Below are 24,524 nucleotides of genomic sequence, written 5' to 3'. Positions count from 1 at the left end.
TGAGGGCATCACAAAGAAAGACCTCCCTTTTCCCGCCCCCTCACTAGGAACTGCACACCCTCTTGATACACAGTTCAATTTGGAGCTTGTGTGCAGGTGCTGTTTAAATACAGCTCCTGGTCCCCCCTTGTTTTTGATTTGGTAACAATAGGGGTTCATGGCCGCCAACAACTCCCAGCATCCAAGGAGACTAAATCCCCCAAGGAATAGTGCATTTGGAGGCTCGTTTGTAGAGTGGTTGAGAAAGGGAGTGAGCCTCTGATGAGGTCTCATCAGTCTCACTGTGTGGGACATAATGGTTGAGAAAGAGGGTCGGGCCTTTCACGAGGTCCCAGCAGTCTGATATGTTAGGGTTACTGGTAGTTACAGGATGGGCTCCAGGCCCCCAAGAGAGCCAGGCTACAAGATGGATGCCAGCACTTCCTGGTTGAAGTGGTGGCAACCATTCAGAGCTCTGCATTTCCCTGAATGATCTCGTTATTATTTACAAAATCATTGCAGCCACAGATTTCCTTATTTTATACCTTAATTTTCTCAACAACTACTGAATGCATTTACACCGGATAACAGAAAGTGTGACCTGCCAACTAAATTCTACTTTCCTGCCAAAAGTTTTGTAATTCTGCCAGTGTTTCGGGCGGTAGTCGTATTGAAAGCTCAGATGGGAATTAACATGGAAAATCATACTTTTTTATCCTTTTTTTCTCAGCCTCTGCTTAACGGAACACCCAAAAATATTCTATGACCAACAAGACTCACTATGACACTTTTTTGGGAAATGTTCGTGAAGATTCATCAAACAGGGCCAAAGATAAAGGCAAGTCAAAAAACGCTTTTTCTATTGGAACATGGTCCTAACTAGAACTATCTCCTGGTGACCGCCAGTAGGTTGTAAACATATTACTCAGTGGCAATCACCGCTGGGTAGTTATAGTTAAGATTGTGTTTACATAGGAAATGCCTTTTTGTATTGCTAATAATAACTCTGTCATCATTTGAAGAATCTCCACAGAGCTTTCTAAGAAAGGAGAACCTTTTGACTAGTTTGTGCATGGAAAGTTTTGGGGTTATCCATCAATCAGTGGACAAGAAAAAGGGGCATCCTAAAACGTGTTTCCCCAATTTATTTTTCTATTGGAACTTTAGGCACAGCTACAGCCAAAATGTTTGAAAGGATTTGAACCATATTTGTCAAAAATCTGCATCTTGGTCCTGAAAGAGTTCATTTTTTAATTTGGTGTAAATCTGTTCAGTAGTTTTGAAGTTACTAAAGCAAAAATTATTTGCTTATATCTAGAAACATAGATTCACTGTGTATCTACTGATATGGTTCAAGCGGGATACATGTGCCAACAGAAATGCTGTGATTGGCTGCCACCACTTCAACCATGAATAAAGGTCAGAAACAAGAAGAAAGAGGCAAAATAAAGATCAGAAACAAGAAGGAAGAGGCAAAATAAAGGTGAAAAATGCACTGAAAGAGGCAAAATAAACATCAGAAATGGGCAGAAAGAGGCAGAATAAAGGTCAGAAAAAAGCGGAAAGAGGCAAAATAGATGTCAGAAGCAAGCAGAAAGAGGCAAACTAAAGGTCATAAATGAGCAAAAGATTAAAAAAATAAACGTCAGCCATGAGCAGAAAGAGGCAAAGTAAACGTTATAAGAATGGGACGCAATGCTTGAACTCTTTATAGCCTCTGAAGATTCACTACAGTAAGACGCAGTGGTTTAGAGGTTTACATATATTTAAAAAATGTAGAAAACAAAACAGAACCCCCAGGCAAAAACAAACCAGATAGATGCACAGTTGTACAACAATTATATGGATAATACATGCAAACTGAGACTAAACTATCTGTTGGCCCATGGGAGGACAGGAGTGAGTCTGAGGGAGAGAGAGGGTGGGAATGTTTATTTGACATGTTATAGGGAGGAGGGGTGATATGTTAAGCTGATGCAGAAGGAATGCAAATACCATTGACATAAATGCTGATACTGGAATTTACACAACTGTCACTACAGTTCCTATGGTGTTTACATCTATGTACAGAATATAGGACAGTTGAAATGATCATTCTTTGAACACAGAATGAAACACCTATATGGATTATGTAACATTTGGTTCGCAGTCATAATGGATTATGAATTAAGAAAATCAATGAAATATGTTTAAAAAAAATAAATAAGTAAGTGAGCAGCAAAAAGGCAGAAAACAATCAGAAAACTAGCAGAACTCACTCATCATTTATCAGTGGACTGCTCCCTTCCCTGCACAGCTCTGACTGGTGGCTGCTACCCCCGAAGTCCCTGCCACTGACCATCTGAATCTCTGGTCAGTGGTTCAAGGCCCTCCTCCACCCGCAGGCTCCTGCCTGCACCTCATCCCTGGTGGTCTAGTGATAGAATATCAATTCCCAAATATCCCCATACACAAATATCGAGGCAAAAACTATTGATGTAAAAAATATCAACATCCTATATTTAAAATTGTAAGTACAAAAATATTGAATCAAACATTTTGATGTAAAAAATATAGAAGTACAAAATATCGATTTTTTCCATTAAAAAAATATATATGAAATATAATAAATAATAAAACTCAAATAACAATTTATTTCGATTTAGCGTACATTTTAATAAATATAATAAAAGAAATAATATTTCATAAAATTTGAACATACATATATAAAATGTTGTTTATATATATATTTTCTTCAAACCAATTAATAAACTATTAATTTTAATTTATTTTATAATTTTATAAATCTATAAAAATCAACAAATAAAAATATATATATTTACATACATTTTTCCCTTTAAATAAACATGTGTATTAAATATATTAAATAGTAAAATGTACTTAAAAAAATTATTTAGATTTAATATAGATTTTAACAAATATAATAAAATAAATGTAATTAAAAAAATGTTTAAAAACCATAGGTTTCACACATGTTATATTTAAGAAATAGCATTTAAAAAAACCTTGGAAATTCAGTGAAAAAAAACATAGGTTTCACAAATGTTATAGTTAGCTGGACATTTCACTCATACAAAACCATTGAAATTCCCCCGTTATAGTTAGTTGTACTAACTATAACTTGCGCGCCCGCAATTCACTGCTGATGATGTCACATATTACATCATTCATGACAAGGTCAGTGACATCACTGATGACATCTCAAATGACAACACTGATGACATCATCCAATGAAACTGGTTTGGTTCGTTATTTAAATATGTATTATATATATATATATATATATATATATATATATATATATATATATATATATATATATATATATATATTACCTACTGGCGGTCGCCAGTAGGTATATATAGTTAGGATTTTTTCTCTATGGGATTTTTGAAAATTCTATGTCTAATAACTTTGGCGTTTGTGGACGGAATTGGCTGAAATTTTCAGGAAAATGGGACATTTTGTTTCTGAGCAGCCCCTGACAATTTGGGGGGGTTTCATCAAGGGGGGGCCGAGAAAAAAGGGTCCCAAAACATGTTTTTCCCATGTTAATTTCCATAGGGCGGTTGGCCTCACTTTTAGCTCGAACGGCTGAATGGATTTGCACGAAACTTGGCAAAATTGTAGGGACTGTTAGCCCGATGTGCCTTTGCTAGGTCTCAATATATGTGCTCCAGTGTATTTTGAGTAATTTAGGTTCAAAAAAAGATATATATCTGGGTGGAGCCTAATCACACATCTGATCTGATTGGCTGTCAGCACTTCATCCAAGAAGGGTTGGCAGCCATCTTGGGACCAATATACATGATAGCACCTCATTAAAAAGCATTGTAGTTAATAGAGGGTTTTAGGACTTTAGTTACATTATAAATCATTTGTTGATGGTACCATACTCGTTTTAGGAATTGTGGTGGGTTCTAAGGTGATTTTACCATGTGAAAAAACCTTCTGCTGTGATATCATGAATATTGTTTGAAAGAAAACTAATATCTCATGATTTTTCCACAGTGGTTTGGAAGGGGATCTATAAGCTAAACTGAAAACATATTTTCTGTAAATTCACATTATCTTTCTCAGTCATGTGAAAATGAAGTCTGACATTCTCAGTAAAACATGTACATCCAACAAGGACAGAGACTGTCAGTTGATTCCTTTGTGTTCTACTGCAGCCTCCTAGAGTGTTCTAAAGAACAACTAGAGCGCTAACAGTCCTACTTATTACAAAGGTATGGCACACCTGAAGCCATCTTGATTGGAATAAAGTGGTAACTCTTAAAACATTTAATTTAAAAAGAAACAACATGAGGGGGTATATTTTGCCATAGAAAGTATGATTAGTGCTGCAGAATGAAAAATTAGGGCACATTTTGAGTGACTTCTGAAATCCTTTTCTATTTCATTAAAACATTCTGACATGCAGTCTCCCAAAATGGCCACCAGAGACAAAAGAGCCCAAATGTAGCCCAAATATCACCCAGATGTAGCCCAAGTATAGCCCAATGACAGAATGTCCCAGAGTGTTCTAAAGAACAACTAGAGCGCTAACAGTCCTACTTATTACAAAGGTATGGCACACCTGAAGCCATCTTGATTGGAATAAAGTGGTAACTCTTAAAACATTTAATTTAAAAAGAAACAACATGAGGGGGTATATTTTGCCATAGAAAGTATGATTAGTGCTGCAGAATGAAAAATTAGGGCACATTTTGAGGGACTTCTCAAATCCTTTTCTATTTCATTAAAACATTCTGACATGCAGTCTCCCAAAATGGCCACCAGAGACAAAAGAGCCCAAATGTAGCCCAAATATCACCCAGATGTAGCCCAAGTATAGCCCAATGACAGAATGTCGCAGAGTGTTCTAAAGAACAACTAGAGCGCTAATAGTCATACTTATTAAAAAGGTATGGCACACCTGAAGCCATCTTGATTGGAATAAAGTGGTAACTCTTAAAACATTTAATTTAAAAAGGAACAAAATGAGGGGGTATATTTTGCCATATGAATTATGATTAGTGCTGCAGAAAGAAAAATTAGGGCACATTTTGAGTGACTTCTCAAACCCTCTTCAATTTCATTAAAAAATTCTGACATACAGTCTCCCAAGATGGCCACCAGAGACAAAAGAGCCTAAATGTAGCCCAAATATCACCCAGATGTACCCCAAGTATAGCCCAGCGACAGAATGTCCCAGAGTGTTCTAAAGAACAACTAGAGCGCTAACAGTCTTACTTATGACAAAAGTATGGCACACCAGAAGCCATCTTGATTGGAATGAAGTGGTAAGTCTGAAAACCCTCAATTTAAAAAGGAACAACATGAGGGGGTTAATTTTGCCATAGAAAGTATGATTAGTGCTTCAGAAAGAAAAATTCGGGATCATTTTGAGTGACTTCTCAAATCCTCTTCTATTTCATAAAAAAAATTCTGACATGCAGACTGAAACATGCACTTTGAATACCAGCAGCAGACGTCCCTGGTGAGCAGTAGCTTTACTACAGTGATCTAATGTGCAACTAGAGTGCTAACATTCAGAATTTATGGCAAATGTGTGACACATCTGAATGCCTTCTTGATGGAACCAAAGTAAACAAGCATTGAAAATGCAATAGATCTCGCCCTCGTTTAAGTTAAAGCCATTCTGTTTGTAATGAGGTGGCTTTTTAGCTTTGCTTTTATTAGTGTTTTTTCAACTTTCATGTAAATAACATGCATCTGTATGCATATAAGTATATGTATGCATGCATTTATGTTTGTATTTATATAGATATACAGATGATATATGTTTATATATGTATGTATATATATATATATTCACTGAAAAAACCATAGGCTATAGACCATATATAGTTAGGAATTAGCATTTACAAAACCTTGAAAATTCACTGAAAAAACCATAGGTTATAGACCATATATAGTTAGAAATTAGCATTTACAAAACCTTGAAAATTCACTGAAAAAACCATAGGTTATAGACCATAGATAGTTAGGAATTCGCATTTACAAAACCTTATTTTACTCACACAAAACAATTGAAATTCCATATATAGTTAGTTGCACTAACTATATATCGCGCACCCGCAATCCACTGCTGATGATGTCACATAATACAGCATTCATGACATGGTCAGTGACATCACTGATGACATCACTGATGACATCTCAAATGACATCACTGATGACATCACTGATGACAACATCCAGTGACTGTATGTTTCTGTAAAGTTAAAATATGTCTTACATATTGAAGAATGAGTGGATGTATAAGTGTCTGGATGAAGGATTTAGTAGGTGCATGTCTGACTGTATGAGTGAGTGATTAAATGTGTCTCACTCAGTGCATGGGTTAGTGACTAAACTGTCTTAATTTGTGCATCATTATGTCTGTTGTTCTGTAAACTGCTGCATGTGTTGATCAGTAGCTATATGAGTAACTATATGGGTTATTGATTGGTTGCCCAAGTATTTGTATGGGAGACTGAGTGTGTGTGTGGGTGGCTGGGAGGTGTATGACTCTGTGCATAGATGTGTGAGCAGTTGATTCACTAGATGTATGGTTTCAAAAGTGCATGTGGAAACAGCTGTATGGGCGGTTGACTGTGTGCATGAGTGTATTGGTGAGTGAATGGATATCTCAGTGCTACATGTCAAAGTAAGTACATATGTAAAACACAGTACATGTGAGAGTTGACATATATAAATAACTGTGCATAAGAGCCAGTGAATGTGTGAGTGGCTGTATGGATCATTGTGAACTTGTATCAGGGATTGTATAAGAGAGTAAATATGCGTTACTATATGTTTGAATAAGTAAAGTTTGTATAACTGTATAGTTGAGGAAATGGAGGTCTGATTGATTCTTTGCATGACTGACTAGGTGTGTGAGTAACTCCATGGATGAGTGACAGTCTGTGAGTGTCTGTTTACACTGATTGTATCTAAGGTTATATTAGAGTCTGAAGAGGTTCATCGTATTATCACATGAATGATATCATCAGTGATGTGATCAGTAATGTCAAATGAGATGTCATCAGTGATGTCATCAGTGATGTCATTTGAGATGTCATCAGTGATGTCATTTGAGATGTCATCAGTGATGTCATCAGTGATGTCACTGACCATGTCATGAATGATGTAATATGTGACATCATCAGCAGTGGATTGCGGGTGCGCGATATATAGTTAGTGCAACTAACTATATATGGAATTTCAATGGTTTTGTGTGAGTAAAATAAGGTTTTGTAAATGCGAATTCCTAACTATATATGGTCTATAACCTATGGTTTTTTCAGTGAATATATATATATATATATATATATATTACCTACTGGCGGTCGCCAGTAGGTAGTTATAGTTAGGATTTTTTTCAATGTTAAATCTCAAAATTCTATTTGGAATAACTTTGGTGCCGGTTGACGAATCTGACTGAAAATTTTCTCAAAATGGCCTCGCGGCGTTCCGTTCCTTCCCTGAAAGTTTGGGGGGGATTCGTCAAGTGGGGGCCGAGATAAAAGGGGGGTCCCAAAACGCGTTTTCCCCATGTTAATTTCCATAGGGCGGTTGATTTCACTTTTAGCCCGAACGGCTGAATGGATTTCCACCAAATTTGGCAAAATTGTAGGGACTGGTAGCCCGATGTGCCTTTGCTATGTCTCAAGATATGTGCTCCAGTGGATTTTGAGTAATTTAGGTTCGAACAAATATAAATATCTATAGGCGCGCTCCGGTGCGCGCACCGGGGGAGCGCACCAGGCGCAACACGCGACTTGCGCGCGGAAAGCTGATTGACTCACGGGTGTCTGTAAACATTTGAAACAGTCCGGAGCGGCCGCCATCTTGTGTCTCGTGTACCGAGACACAAGAGGTGACATAAAAAAAGGGAGAAATGACTATAAGGGGGCAGGGTAGACCCCCTCCTGACCCCCTAGGTTTAATGTGGGGGCTAAAATAGGGTCCCGCGGGGCATTTAAAAAAAATATTTTTTTTTCGATTTGGGCGGGTCATGTCATGAGTCATGTAATATGTGACGTCATCAGCAGTGCATTGCAGGTGCGCAAGTTATAGTGAGTCCAACTAACTATAACGTGGGAATTTCAATGGTTTTATGTCAATAAATTTTCCAGCTAACTATAACTGGTGTGAAACCTATGTTTTTTTCAGTGAATTTAATAGGTTTTTTAAATGCTAATTCCTAACTATAACTGGTGTGAAACCTATGGTTTTTTCAGTGAATATATATATATATATATAGCAAAATGCCTTGAAGACTAAGTGGGTGTATAAGTGTGTGAATGGAGGATTTAGTACCAATGTGATTGACTATGTAAGTGAGGATTTTTAAATGTCTCACTAAACATATGGGATGGTGATTAAACTGTATGAATACCTGTATCACTCTATCTCTTGTTGCGTAAACTACTACATAAGTTGGTTTCTACCTATGTGAAAGTCTACATTAGTTATTAATTAGTTAAGTGACTATTTGTATTTTATAGTGAATGAGATTGTGTGTAGTTTGGTGGGACGTGTGTGACTGTGGAAAGATGTGTAAATAGTTAATTTAGTAGGTATATGAGGTTAAGACTGTATGTGGAAACAGTTGTTTGGGTGAGTGAATCTCTTAATGGGTGTGGTGATGAGTAAATATATTTCTCAATCATATATGTCCAACAAACTACAAATATAAAAGGCAGTGTTCGTGACAGTTATTGTATATAAATAAGTATACATAATACTCAGTGATTGTATGATTGATGTATGGATAACGATACTTGTAATACTGATTTTATAACACACTAAGTATGAGTTACAATCTATATGAATAAATAAAGCGGTGTTTGTGTGAGTAGCTTAGTAAATATAAGTATGATCAATTGTTTGCATACGTGAGTAGGATGTCTGCATAAAGGAATAGGATATGTGCTGGTGTGTAATGTTGATGTAGGTATAAAAGCATATTTAATAGTGTTTTATTTGTCTTTGTTAGCATGTATGAGTGAATCTATAGGTAAATGTTTAGATGTGTGTGTAGATGTAGGAATTACTGAGTGGGTTTTTAGAAACAAGTACTGGTGTGTCAATGGGTTCAAATATGGACCTTCATAATTTATAATGAATGTTCAAAGGTTATGCTACTGTATGATGAGGTGTATTAGTTTGTCACATGGATGATGCTATCAGTGATGTCATCAGTGATGTCATTTGAGATGTCATCAGTGATGTCATCAGTGATTTCACTGACCATGTCACAAATGATGTAATATGTGACATCATCTGCAGTGGATTGCGGGCGCGCAAGTTATAGTTAGTGCAACTAACTATAACGGGGAATTTCAATTGTTTTGTATGAGTGAAATGTCCAGCTAACTATGACATGTGTGAAACCTATGTTTTTTTCAGTGAATTTCTAAGGTTTCTTAAATGCTAATTCCTAACTATAACATATGTGAAACCTATGTTTTTTTCAGTGAATTTCTAAGGTTTTTTAAATACTAATTCCTAACTATAACGTGCCTAAAATCTATGGTTTTTTCAGTGAATTTCATAGGTGTTGTAAATGCTAATTTTTAAATGTATTAAATCTTATATTTATTTTTTATACTAATTTCCAAAAAATTTTATAATAATTATTTTTAGTTATTTTATTTTTTAAATTACATTACATATTTTTTATGTAAAATAATAAAAAAATTAAATTCAAAAATGATTTTTCCCAGATTTTTTTTCCGATATATTAAAATTAATTTCTATATTTTTTTTGCATTTTTTTGTGGTAAACGTACGGTACGCGTACGGTGCTCGCACCATCCTTTGTATCTCTAATTGTACTGTACGCGTACCAGTGCATACATTACAAATATGTTTAGACGTTCCACGTCGCTTCGGCGCTTCCGCATGACGTCATGTACGTTGGGCGCACCGTACGCGTACTCTGCGAAAGTTTCTTAATGTTTAAAAATATATATCTGTGTATTTAATGTAAATATTAAGGCAAGACATTTTCTGAGATAATCATGAAAATAGTTTTTATTTACTTTTAATAAGCGTGTATTACTTTTAAAAGCAATTACGCAAATCGCAGGGGTACGTCGTACGTAAGCGCATCGTAAGCGTACAGTACGCGCACGCCATGTGACTTCAAAACAAGAGATTTAATTGGTTCATAATACTTCCTATTCCAACTGTTGAAAGGCCCCACCCATTTTAATCATGCTTCTTTGACTTTCACTGAAGAACCATCAAGGAGAGCTGTCTGCAAGGAATCCACAAGAGAGATCTGAAGGGGTCAGAAGTTAGGTAGGGATCTCTACAGAAATCAAAATGAATTCTCAAGTCTTTGGTGGGATGAACACTATATTATACAGTACGAAGTCCATAGGTAACACCCCATTGAAGGCACCATCAGGAGTCCATTGTCCTCTCCAAATTCCAAGGGTTTATACTGCAACATCAATAGATTATCCCACACTGGACTTGGGAACGACATCTCTTTTTCAGACACACGTGGATTGCAACATTTGCTCAAAGGGCCTTTCAGTTGACGCTCTGTTACTCCATGTACTTTTGTCAAGGTCTTCTTCTCAGGATCTTTCACCTAACTCTGGCACAGTAATATATCTATCCTAAACTAACAATGCATGGGAATACCTGCAAGAAATGCATTTTTATCTGAAAATGGAAAACAATATTTTATGAAATCAGTATTGTGAAGTAAAAGTCTAAACTGTTAGGACAATTAAAACATACATTCAATGATACACATTTAGTAGTTGTGTGCACATGTAAACACAAATGAATGTAAGCTTCTACAAAATTATTGAATTCATACCACATGTGGCATACAGAAAATCTTCATAATAAATCAAGTGTAAGTATGACTAAGATCTACATTTAAATGGGCATACGTCTAGCAACAGTGCACTTTTTACATAAACATTGTTGTTTCTATTAAAATCACATTCTACATATATGAGGATGAGTGGAATCACAGTTTCAAGTCTTTATGAGTTAATCATACATTATAGCACTTGTTGAGGAAAGTCGCGTTTCTTCTTCAGAGTAAGTACATTATCTATTAAATTAGATGGTTTTAGTTCATCAAGACTTCATTAAAACATATTAATTAGCATGGTTAAACACACATTTGTGACTATATTCCCTAATTCCTAAATAATGGCACCCTTTAATAGTAATGTCTAATACAACATTTTCATAAACCATTGCCTCAAGCAAGAAACATGTGCTAAGTGCCAAGACTGATTTGCATTTAGCTGTGTCTGAACTGGGATGGCAAAGTGAGCTAAAGAACAATGATGAATTCAACCCAGATCTGTGACTAGGGGTAAGAGTCTAGAAAGTGTCAGCACTCCGTCCATCATCTCCTTGTATTTGCTTTGTTCGCCCTATGTTGGCAGGGTATGCCCAGACGTGGGTCTCATGCTCACTTTGCCACTGGATTCAAACTAGCCTGGCTGATGAGGGCTGTTAGCCTGAAACCGGTCCCAGGATGCTTGTTTGCGGTCCAGGGAAGACATGGCTTGGCAGTTTGGGTTGGACTGTTCCCATGATGCACAGGGTCATGACTGATTTGCATATAGCTGTGTCTGAACTGGAGTGGCAAAGTGAGCTAAAGAACGATGATGGATTTAACCCAGATCTGTGACTGGGGTAACTGTCTAAAAAGTTTCAGCTCTCCGTACATCATCTCCTTGTGTTTGCTTTGTTCACCCTAAGTTGGCAGGGTATGCCCAGACATAGGTCTCTTGCTCACTTTGCCACTGGATTCAAGCTAGCCTGGCTGATGAGGGCTGTAAGCCCAAAACCGGTCCCAGAATGCTTGTTTCCGATCCAGGGAAGACATGGCTTTGCAGTTCAGGCTGGACTCCACCCATGAGGCACAGGGTTAATACTTATTTGCATATATCTGTGTCTGATTTGAGGAGGCAAAGTGAGCTAAAGAACGATCATGAGGTCAACTCAGATCTCTGGGCCCGATTCACAGAACTAACATAAGACAAACTTAAGACAGGCTTTAGACAGACTTAAGTTAGGATTCTGTCTTAAGTCTGTCTTAAGTTTGACTTAAGAGAAACTTAAGACAAAATCCTAACGTCTGTGAATATCAAAAGTAGTAAGTTTAGGGTTTTGTCTTAAGTTAGTTCTGTGAATCAGCCCCTGTGACTGGAGGTGAGTGTCTGAAAAGTTTCAGCGCCCTGTCCATCTTCTCCTTGCGTTTGCTAAGTACACGCTCATGTCACATATCTTTTAAGATTTTCTTCTGAAATTTGTGAACTGTAAAGAGCGGGTAACTTTGCGCTACACCAAAGCTAGCAAACGGTAAGCAGTGAATGGGTTGTAAGTCATAGGTAAGGTTTACAATAGGTGTTTTGCAATCCTGCTGCTTGCACTGTCCAGTAATGAAGACCTAAAAGGTATTGCCATGTTTTACCATGTGCAAAATCTCTACTCACTCACCCACCTGAGCACATTGCATTTCCCTTCAAAGAAATATGCTTCAAATAATGTGAGATTCATAAGAAGGATTGTAAAATCCCAATATACGCCAGTCTGTGCTAGTCTATAAGGCAAATAATAAGCTCAGGCATTAAATGTATCAATGTGGTTCTTCATTAACACCTTGGCTGCTAGGTGTTTTCCCCTCCTGTGCTGATATTGCTTCGATACTATGGTTTCATGACGAGCTCAGCTCGTCATCAGCACAGCTCAACCGTGCATCATGACGAGCTGAGCTCGTCATCAGCATCGAAAGGGTTAAAAAGTCTTAGTGCGATAGTAATGAAAACATGTATACTTCTAAAGGCAGAGAATAAAGAGCCTATCTAAGCATTTACAGTTTGTCTGCTGCACTAAAACCAAGTGTGGAAATTTAGGATTTTCAGAACTTTATATTTTTGGATGCTCTCCTAGTAAATGGGAGTGAATCACTCCAAGCGGTTCCACACCTCATCAGGGGTAGGAAGAGCTAAATAAATGCAATCATGTGTCTCAATGAGATGGGTACCACAGCGTATTTTGAAAACAGCTCAAAAGTGGCCCAGGTCACTAAAAAGCCTGCATAAAACCACACATGACTCCAGTGGCAGCTGGCACAGCTTGCAGGTTGTGTGGCGGGCACACCAGAGGGGAGTGGGGACATTCTACAATTGGAATTGTTTTTTAAATAGCACTTCCCTTGCCACTGGGTCCCACTTCTCTGCTCCTGCCCTCCTGCATCCGACACCAGCCAGGCTCCCTCTCCTAAGCCAAGCACAACGCTGCAATGCAGCATTGTGACTGGTCTGAGCACCGTGACACAGTGCTAAGACAGGTGCTGGAGGGGTTGGCATGCTCTCCATACAGGCCGTAATGCAGCCTGCATGGACAATAGGGAAGTAGGCATGGCTGTTTTAGGAGGCCAGAGAGGGCCGACCAAACAGTCATTGCGCACTTAGGAGTGGGCAAACCACTCCTCTACTGCTCTGCAGTCCCACCCGCCCCTTACAAAAAGCTACCACAGCAGGAGGACAAAAAAAATGATAATAATAATATGTTATTATCATTTTATTATTCCTTTCGTAACAGCTGGGGAGTAGTGGGGAGCCACCATTGCATCTCTCTAAATCGGAGGACGTAGCTATTATTCTTAAAAGCATAGAGTGTTTCTACTTTATTGGTTTTAGAGGAATTTGTAAACTGAAATGGCTTGCAGGAGAGTGCAATTTATTTCACATGGTGCCTCTGCTCTTACAGTGAAGCACTGTACAAACAAGTTATTAGAATCAAATTCCGAACTGAAATGAATACCTTAAAATTAACACAAAACTATTTTTATACAATGTGGCATTCAGGAAAAGTATGTAGTAATCTGTACATACTTCTGTAGTTATTAAAACTGTTTCCAGTTACAGGAAAATGTAAAACTTAATTTGAAGAAAGATCTACACAAGTGCTAAGACATCCAAATATGGTGCTCCACAGTAACACTACCTGATATGCCAAAATCTTCCCATCATAGCACTCAGAGTACACACATGCTCCAACACTCTTACGAGTAATGACGTCACACGCAATGTTGCTACGTGTCGATGCAGGCATCAAGAACAGCATCTTAAAATGCCAACCCCTCTCCTGCAGGTAAGTGACAACAGGGCCATCATACCAACACAAGAGATATTCCCTTCATGCTATCGCACAATAATTGTTATTCATGTTTTTGACTTTCAAGAGAACAACAGAGGTGAGCTTCCCACCCATACCAACCTAAGGGGACTCGACAATGCAACAGGTACGTCACTCATAGTCTTACCTATAAAGGAACCATACAATTTAATATTCAGGATGTCACAACCATCAGTGTGTGAAGTGTGCTTTGTTGTGTTCACTCTGATACAGAGTCTGCATGTTATTTGGGGTTTATTGGCTCTCACTATTTGCACGTTATGGCAAATAAAGATATCAATAAAGAACGTTTTATTAGTATTTTGTTAATCCATTGCCATTTCTATCTTTTAGGTCACGTGCATGTGGAAATATAACCTCTAAATCAAGGTCTTACACGATATATACAAGAAAATCAACCAACTTTCTGATTTTTGTATGGGCCATTAGCTTTGCACTTCTGGGTGCCTGACAAGTAGAGTAGGTTTTTGCAACTATGTCCTGATGAATTGCCATTGACCCTTTTTTGTACACTTGAGGCAAGAAACATGTCAACCTTGCGTGAACTCTGGACCATTGTTATCCCATGAGTTCCACTGATTGCTTTTAACCTTAACATGGATATCCATCCACATTAAACAATAAATGTATATGTCTTTAGTTAATTTTATGAGAATGACCATTCCAGTCTACTACTCCAAACTGACCTTTCACAACGAAAATGAATTTTTGTTTTGTTTTCATTCCATTAGACAAAATGACAAAAAGATCTCTGGGAAAGTTGTCCCTACACTGGGCCAGTTGGACATTGCAGTACCTGCCCAATGAGGATCATGACCCAACGATGAAGCATGCAACTTTGACAGGTGAAGGTCTGTACATCCAATAAATGAGGCTCCAGTTGACCTGGAAGGGTCCATCGACCACACACAGGTCAAGTTGTATTGACTCCATAGAATTACATACATTTTTGTGATGCAAATGTTAGTTGACATGTGGGTATGTCCCTAATTTGTCTTCCCAGCCAGGCAGGCTCCAGCCTGAGTGGGAGAGGAGCTGCCTCAGAACTGGTTTCGAGTGCCACAGAGGAGAGGTTACTCATTTTCCTGGCCACACCTCGGGGTTGTGCCCACAAGTGCTGCTCACAAGGGTCCATCCATCTTGGTTTTGAGTAGAGAGGACTACCTTGGAATTGTGTACAGTATGGCACACAGGAAATTCTTTAAACATTGGTAGGGTTAGTGAGGTGGTGTAGAGTGGAGTGGCATAGAGTTATGTGGAGTGCTTTGGCGTACAGTGGCATAGAGAACAGTAGTGCAGGGTAGAGTTTAGGGGAATAGAGTGCAGTGGTTTAGAGTAGAGTGGGATGGTGCAAAGTGGAGTAAAGTGGGTTAGTGTGTAGAGGCAGAGTATATTGCTTCAGTGTGGAGTGAAGGGGGGACGCTTCGCACCGTGAGGAAGAGCCTCTGGGGTGCCACGCAAAGGAACTACGAGCCCCAGGATGCTGCGGGGCCACGAGCTGACAACCTGCCACTCCCCCTTATAACCATGAGAGAGAGACTGTGAGGAGCCGCGCAAAGGAACTACGAGCCCCAGGAAGCTGCGTTGCCACCAGCTGACAATCTGCCTCTCCCCCTTGTAATGGGAAGCTCTTAATCAATCTATTGTACCCGCTGGCAAACGGCGGGCTGTCTGTGGCCGTCAGGGGCCGGAAGAGGCTGGGCTGGGCCCCCCTCTTTGATAACAGCTTTTGGAACATCAAGGGTGCATTAGGTCCTATTTTCATTGACTCTGGGCCGACGAGAGAAGACCTGGCACTTTTGACTGTGAGTGACTAGGCTGAGCCGCTACCCCAAAACATTTGCTCCAAGTATAAATAGAGGGGTGGAGTTGGGTGGTTTGATAAATTGGTTAGTAGGGGTGGCTCTGACCCGTTTTACAGATTGACATTGGGGCGGGGAGTTGCATTTCGGTTGTGTTTGCAACCTAGTCATCCTATCCTGTAGACCCTTGTCAGACTCTTAATACAATGGCTAGTACCGTGCAAACAAGGTCATCCAAATTGGGTCATAATACCCCACCTAACTCCCGTTCTGCGACTAAACAAAAGGGAAGATTCCCCCCTACAACTGTACAGCCCACTGCAATTGACAGAATGTTGCGCAAAGCTATTGGGGCGGTATCTAGCGAAATAGAGCGCACTGAAAGGCGCCTATCACTAACCCCGCAAATTGACCTCACCACCATTTCTCAAGAGTCCAAGAATGATCTTATGGTTAACACACCACATAATCTACTAGTGTCGCCAGCCACGGAGATCCCTTGTGCTCAGATGGTGAATAAAGATGATTTTGAGAAACCCAAAGCCAGGAGAAAGGCACCTATCAACAAGAAAAAGGGGGCCAGCCTTAGGAAACCCAGGCACAAGAAGGGCAAAACTATTCCTGTCCCATCTGAAGCAATAAGTGTGGAAGTAGGGGAGATTGTGGGGCACGTGCCGCAATCACAAGCACCCCCTAGCTGGGTCTCCCAACTAATAACTGATCTGCAAAGCCAATTTGAGCAACTTGTTAAAAATCAGATGAAACTAATTGTGAGTCGATTAGATAACCTGGTAACTCTATTGATAACAAGGGGGGGCAGGGTGGTATTATGCCTTCTACCACAGTAGTTAACCCTAATGTTCCCGAGATTATCTCTGGGAACATGCCCGCAGTAGAACCTAGCAGACTCCCAGTTGTGCAAACTACCCCCACTATGGATCTAACATTACCCTTAATCCCCCAACATGCAAGAACCAGCAGTTTTCCCAATAGAAGCACCCCGAGTATAGACGAGGCAATCACCGCCCCAACAACAACTATTGCGCAAGTCCTAATGCACAAGCGGATTAACCCAGAATCCCCATCGCTGTGCCAACCAAGAGGGCCACCCCCCAAGGCAATTACCAATCAACTACCATGTATAAATTTACCCCCAGAGGCATCCCCATATGTAGTTATACTCACGGGGGTGCCAGAACTGAAGCCAGACCATACAGAAACTTACGTTGAATTAAAAAATAAGACTACATTCTGGCTGAATAGGAACAGGCCGCTTTCAGGGAACGAACAGGGGGAAATTTTGTTTGCCCAAAGGGTGAGCTGGCTGAGGAATAGGCAGAAGGACATCACTGGTAACTGTGTGGTAGTAAATTTCAGGGACCGCAGAGTAGTCAACCACATATTAAGAGGGAGCCCTGTAAACCAATCAAGCAATATAAGACCTTTGCCCTTGGGTTACTTCTATTTGATGGGAACCCTAAGTCACAACCAAGGTCCCGTACATTTAGGAAGAAGGGATAGTTTCAATGACGGGACGGGCCCTTGTCATCCAATGCCCGGTGTCTTTCCAGGAAACCAGGGTGTATTGAGTCTGAGGAATAGATTTGACCCCCTGATGTCACTAGAGGAGCTTGATTGACTAAAGAGCAATAGAGCTCCTCCCAAGAAGTTATTACAGGAAGAGGGAGGTTTTGCTAACACCCCCCACGTTGCATCCCTATACCCCCACCCCGCACTGAATGTGTTCACTAGCTATGAAGATGGCCTAAGTTGGGGCTTTCAGTTGAAGCATAAGAATGACATCCTGAATTTACCAACATTAGAGGAGGTCGCTTCAACAATGGAGTACCCCGTTAGGAGTCCTCCCAATCCCACTATTACTATCCCTGTCTTAGAATACTCTTCCAGGCTTTTGTCTAGGACAATAGGGAGTGAGGGTGTACTAGCGTCAGATCAGACCTCTCCGCCACCCCAGCGGCAAATGAGCCAATTTAAACTCTCAAGATCCAATGATTGTTTAAATGGCGAAAGACCAATTAACAAAACCTCCGCCATACTTCAGCCTACAAAGAGACAAATTCAGGGGGGGCTCAAACTAGTATCTTGGAATATAGCCGGTCTATCAGCCAAATTTGATAACCAGGAATGGAGGGAGTACATCACCAGGTTCCAGGTAACTTTTTTGCAGGAATCCTGGGTGGTAGATTGCAGCCCCTTTCATTTAGCGGGGCACAAGTGTTTCTCTGTGCCCGCCCAGAAATCAGTGTTGAGGAGAGCTATGGGAGGACTATTTATATTTGTGGATTTGCAGACGGAGGGGGTGTTGACTAACTTAAATTGGACCTCAAACAATATGCAGGCTCTTGGGCTCCTTATAAATGGGTTAAGTGTGATACTGATTAACTTGTATAATGCCGTTGCAACTAAGGGTAATGAATCTATAATATGTGAAGTAGGTAACAGACTAAGTGTAGAGACAGCTCCGAGGAAGGGGGCAGTGGCCCCATTTGTGTTAATAGCTGGTGACTTTAACTGCCATTTGTGCCCTAATCTATTACCTTTCAACGAAGAGTGGTCTTGTTGCCCGGTGGAGAAAGGCCCGCATTTCGAGCATACAAGTGAGGGGATTGAAATAGGTAAGGTATTGAAAAGCCATGCTCTGGAACATTCCATTGATTTGGTTGCTATTGGAAGGGAAGGAGCTGTTACCCCAACCTTTAAGGGTAGAGGGTGCAGCTCCTGCATATATTAAATTGTGCTTTCTAGATTATTTAAGGACTGGATAAGAGGGGTCGAGATTGAATGGAGTGTATTAAGTGACCACAAACCTCTAGTTCTCAAGATAATAAACCTGCCCCCAGAAGAGATAGGAGAAGCGTGGTGGCAGGTAGCATCGAGTAGGTAACGGACCAGGGTAGACGACTCAGATGGTCTAAAGTTGATGAGGATGCTTTTTACAAATCCCTAATGGAAAGAGGGAAAGAATCGATTGGGGAGTGTCTAGATCTCTCCGTGGAGGGGCTGTCTGTGGTTAGGGCATTTGAGGCAGTGGCACATCTGATACATGGTCTATTAAAATCCACTACGCTTGTGAGGGCAAATATTACTCCTGAGTGCTCTCGAGCACAGAAAGATCTAAAAACTAGCCGGAAAACCCTTCCACTGGATAAGTTAAGAATTGCGCAGTGTAGGAATGCATATAAAAAGGTGATTAAAGGCAGGAAGACCTCCTTTCAATCACAAGCCTGGGAAGATTTAAGGGACGCAGCAGATAGAAGGGACATGACTGTGTTCTGGAAAATAATAAATAACCTGTGTTTCCAGGACACTAATACCCCAGAAATTGGTACAACTATCTTGCCTGAACAATGGTATGACCATTTCAAAGGCCTGTATAACCATACTGAGGAGAACAATCAGGACGTTGAGAGGGGTTGCCAGTGGGATTCCTCTGTAGAATTTAAGTTGGAAGAAATTGTTGTGGGTATCCAGGGCCTAACACGAAACAAAGCTCTGGGACCATATGGTATCCCACAAGACCTTTTTCTAAGTAACGTGGAGCTGCGGGCCCCTATCCTTACAAGGGTTATTAATGCGGCTGTTGCAACCGGCCTCCCACGCTCATGGTCTTCGGCAACAATAGTTCCCATTTTTAAAAAAGGGAACAGGGATACCTCTCAGTGTTATCGACCTATATCACTGATTGATGTGACAGCTAAAGTCCTGGGCCGAGTGGTCCTAATGCGCCTCATGGACTGGGCGGACAAACACTAAATTATCACCGATGTCCAGTACGGATTTAGGGCAGGGAGGTCGACAATGGACCAGTGTCTGAGCCTCTATTTATTGGTGGCCAAATATAATATAGCCAGTAATGAAGCGGTATATTTAGGGTTCATGGATCTCACCGCAGCCTTTGATCATGTTAACAGAGAGAAGCTGTGGGCCCTGATGAACAGTTTGGGAGTTGACCAGGGTTTGGTAAATATTCTTAGAGCATTGCACTGGAACACCTCCGCCAAAGTGCGTTTCAATCTGGAGGGGGGCACAACAGAACCTTTCCCCTGTACTAGTGTGGTCAGACAGGGATGTATTCTGGCCCCTCTTTTGTTCTCCTTGTATATTAATAATCTAGATCAGGCGTTAGGTAAGCTAAAGGTGGATTCCCCAAGAGTACCCGACCAGCTCCAGTGCTGCTGTTTGCAGATGACACGGTACTTCTATCCCACACCCCTAAGGGACTTCAATCAATCAATCAATCAGTGACACTTATAAAGCGCGCTACATACCCGTGGGGTCTCAAGGCGCTGGGGGGGGGGGGGAGCCGCTACTGCTCGAACAGCCAGGTCTTCAGCTTCTTCCTGAAGGAGAGGTGGTCTTGGGTCAGGCGCAGGTCGGTCGGGAGGGAGTTCCAGTTCTTGGCGGCCAGGTGGGAGAAGGACCTTCCTCCTGTAGTCGCTCTTCGGATGCGGGGGACGGCGGCGAGGGCGTGGTTGGCTGATCGGAGGTGGCGTTTGGGAGCGTAGAAGTTGACTCGGCTGTTGAGGTAGCTCGGGCCTTGGTCGTGTAGGGCTTTGTGTGCGTGGGTGAGGAGGCGGAAGGTGATTCTTTTGTTGACGGGGAGCCAGTGAAGGTCTCGCAGATGTCCGGAGATGTGGCTGGTTCGTGGGATGTCGAGGATGAGTCTGGCTGAGGCGTTCTGGACTTCAGTGTCTGATAGATTGGTATGTTAGTTTTATGGATACCCTAGATCTATCGGCTAACCTGACCAAGTCCTATGTTATGTTGGCTGGAACTAAACCTGGCAAGAAGTTCTCCTACAAAATAGGCGCACATAAAATTGGGCACAAGACCTTTTCCTATCTTGGCCTGTTATTCAATGGGCTTTTACATTTTAAAACAATAATTGAAGAGCGGTGTACTACGTTAGTGGCCTCGACTGGTGCTATAATGAATTATGGGCAGGCTGGGTCGGTGGTCACCGGAGCAAATAATGATTTTATATAGCTCAATATGTTTCTCAAAAGTGATCTACGGGTCCGAAGTTTGGGGTTTTGTAAATGCCCGCCAAATACAGTTGGAGGAGAACAAATATTTGAGAAAGGTGCTCAAAACCCCACAAAGTATACCCCGCCTTATTGTTCATGAGGAATTGGGTAGGGTATACATTGAGGATTTGGTAAAGGTCAGACTCCTTATGGCTTGCTAAAGATTTGGACCAACAAGCAGGCAGACTTGAGCTGACAAATCATCAGAGATTGCCTGGACAGGGATAAAGGAATGAGTATTCCATTGTTAAAGTACGTAAAGACTTCCCTTGAAGGAATTGGTTGTATGGATCTCTTCACAAAGCCAACGGAAATTATCCCTCTAGATAAACTCAGAGTTAAGAGAATTTTTTGGATCAGGTAGCCTCACGTAGAGTAGCAGTGGAAGGAGACAAACCCACAGTCTGCGCCCACAGCATGGTCAAGACAGGGAAGGGCATGGAACCTTATCTCGTTCTTATGTTTAATGCACAGGAAAGATTTTTAATTACCCATTTTAGGCTCAACCTTTTACATCAGATACTGGCCGATCCGCCAGGTTCTACTTTAACTGTTGAGCAGACGGGTGCCTGTGGCTGCGACAATCGGTCTCCGCAGGACACCCTTCATTTAGTATTATTAGGCCCATTTTATGTATTTCCCAGGCGCAGTTTCTTAGTAGGTATTTTAAAACAGGCCAAGTTTAGACATGCTAAGGTCGCCCTATTATTCTTGCAAAGGGCCAATGATCCTCGAACGTTGCTTTGTATTATGAATTTTATTAAGGTTGCTTAAGGCTAAGGAATACAAGAGGGTTGTGTTGAATTCATTTTCCATCAATTACTCCTAATTAATTTTGTTGCGGGTAGGTGATGTTTACTAACTGTATCTTAATAGTTTTTTAAGTGTATAAATATGTACTTTTATGGTGTTTTTTAAATACTAAATAAAGGATTATTGGAACTCCATAGAATTACATACATTTTTGTGATGCAAATGTTAGTTGACATGTGGGTATGCCCCTCATTTCTCCACCCAGCCAGGCAGGCTCCAGTCTGAGTGGGAGAAGAGCTGCCTCAGAACTGGTTTTGAGTGCCACAGATGAGAGGTAAGTAATTTTCCTGGCCACACCTCAGGGTTGTGCCCACAATTGCTGCTCACAAGGGTCCACCCATCTTGGTTTTGAGTAGAGAGGGCTACCTTGGAATTGTGTACAGTATGGCACACAGGAAATTCTTTAAACATTGGCAGGGTTAATGAAGTGGTGTAGAGTGGAGTGGCATAGGGTTATGTAGAGTGTGTTGGAGTACAGTGGCATAGAGAACAGTAATGCAGGGTAGAGTTTAGGGGAATAGAGTGCAGTGGTTTAGAGTAGGGTGGGGTGTGCAAAGTGGAGTAGAGTGGCGTAGTGTGTAGAGACAGAGTAGATTGTTTCAGAGTAGAGTGAAGTGGCACAGAGTGGAGTGGTGCAGGGTAGACTGTAGTGGTGTTGAGAGGCATACAATTTTATAATGTGTTGAATAAAGTGGTGTAAAGTGCAGTGGTGCAGGGTAGAGTGCATTGATGTAGAGTGCACTGGCATAAAGTGCAGTGTTGCAGAGTGGCATAGTGTAGTTGCATAGAGTGGTGTTGTGCAGAGTAGGTTGGAGTGGCTTAGACTAGACTGGTGTCTAGTGCATTGGTGTAGAGTAGAGTGTCACATATTGCATTGGCCTAGAGCAGAAAGGTGTAGAGTGAAGTGGTGTAAAGTGGAGTGGTGCAAAATAGAGTGCAGTAGTGTGGAGTGGTGCAGGGTACAGTGGAGTGGAGTAGCGTGGAGCATGCATGGAGTAGGACACTGCAATTACAGATAACACATTTTGGATTGAAATGACCATTACATTTCAACAAACATACAGTTGTACTAATAAAGCTGTTCAGCATGGAAACAATATTGTGTGGAAATGGCACCACCTAGTGTACTGATTTGCTTTGATCATATTAAAGTATGTGTTTCCTTCACACTTCAGAATTAACAAAATATCGGCTTCATTTGTGCATTTATATTTCTGATATATTCTGAAAAACTTAGAGTTCATTTAAATATTGTTGTGTGCTAGAACAAAACCCTTTTCTACCACCAGTATCCTGCAAGATTGTCACATAAATACTCTTACTTTGAAGTCTGAGAAAGAAAAGTAAAGACCAAGATCCCTTGGAAGATAGAAACTGACATATAGCCTCTGTCCTTGATTGCACAATATAAGAAGGAGATTTACAGGCCTATTTACAGACAGGAACACTTGTGAAAGAATACAAGGAGAGATAGTGTGAAAAGACTTTGCTCTTTGGAAAGGACAAACTCACCCTGAACACCCTAAAATAAATATAGCCAGCAAATAGAAAGACAGAAAATGTGAGTTACAAATCACAAAGCCAATGGTAAGCAAACTGATGGAAAGTATTCCCAGTGAAGCTTTCTGAATGTCCCCAAGATGTCTTTATCAAACCAGACAACTGTGTTGCCAGGTAGGCTTCAACCTAAAAACACCATTGTAAAACACAAAGACACACAAGATTGATTGGTGTGAAAAACAAGCGCAAATTAATTGCACCATTTTATGCTTGAATCGTAAGTAAAAGATAGAGCTAAAAGTTTCAGTCCAACTCACTGAACAATTATTTTGCAGAGACGAAAATGGAGAAACTAGATAGTGAAACTACACGCAACATGCATAATGCGTACAAATCATTGACAACGTGCCTTACAAGAGTATAAAAGAGCAATTCTAGACCAGGAATACCATTTTATTTTATATAGTAAGCAAATTATTTCACACTGTGTTTGATACTTATTTGCTAAAACACATAATAATCTTAATTTGCTTCAAACACAGGCTCATATTTCTCATTGAAAAATTAGAATAAATATATTTCTTCCATTTTAAAATGATTAAAAAACTAAAATAGTTCATGTTATAACAGGGTGCAAATACCGTATGCTACATTTTGTATTACACAAGCAGAAAATATGGGGCAAACTGATATGCACGCTTTTTTCCACCAATGCAACATATCTGTTATAAAGCCCTGGATTTTCAGCCAAGAAGGATAATGACCTGTCTCACATCTCTTCTCAGGGTGTGCTGGGCAATTGCCTCAACCATCATAGGAAGGAAGCTGTGATCCCTCTATAGGGGGCCTAAGTCTCTTTTCATTCTCCCCAAAACACACTGAATAAGAATATATCTGGAACAATTCCAGCCAACAACGTCAGCACAGTCAGCCAGCTGACTTTGATATCCCCCCTGGCTGTATTTGGCAGTGGGACAGAGCCACACACAGGCAGGCATAGTGCCTCGAGGATTCCTCTTAATGGTCCCACTGGGGCAAAGACACACATTTATACAATACATCCTCCTGGCTGTTTCTCAATCCGTACTCCTCGCCTTACGCTACATTGAGTTGTTTGAAACAGTGGCGTGATGAACCCCCAGCTTTCATAGCTAATCTGGGAGTTCCTACAAGACCTGATGGCTTGGTAGTCTTTGCCACA

The sequence above is a fragment of the Lissotriton vulgaris genome, chromosome 4_1 (genome assembly GCF_964263255.1).
Source record: "Lissotriton vulgaris chromosome 4_1, aLisVul1.2, whole genome shotgun sequence".
Classification (NCBI taxonomy): Eukaryota; Metazoa; Chordata; class Amphibia; order Caudata; family Salamandridae; genus Lissotriton; species Lissotriton vulgaris.
The sequence above is the reverse complement of the archived record's forward strand: the minus strand, read 5'-3'. Positions refer to the sequence as shown.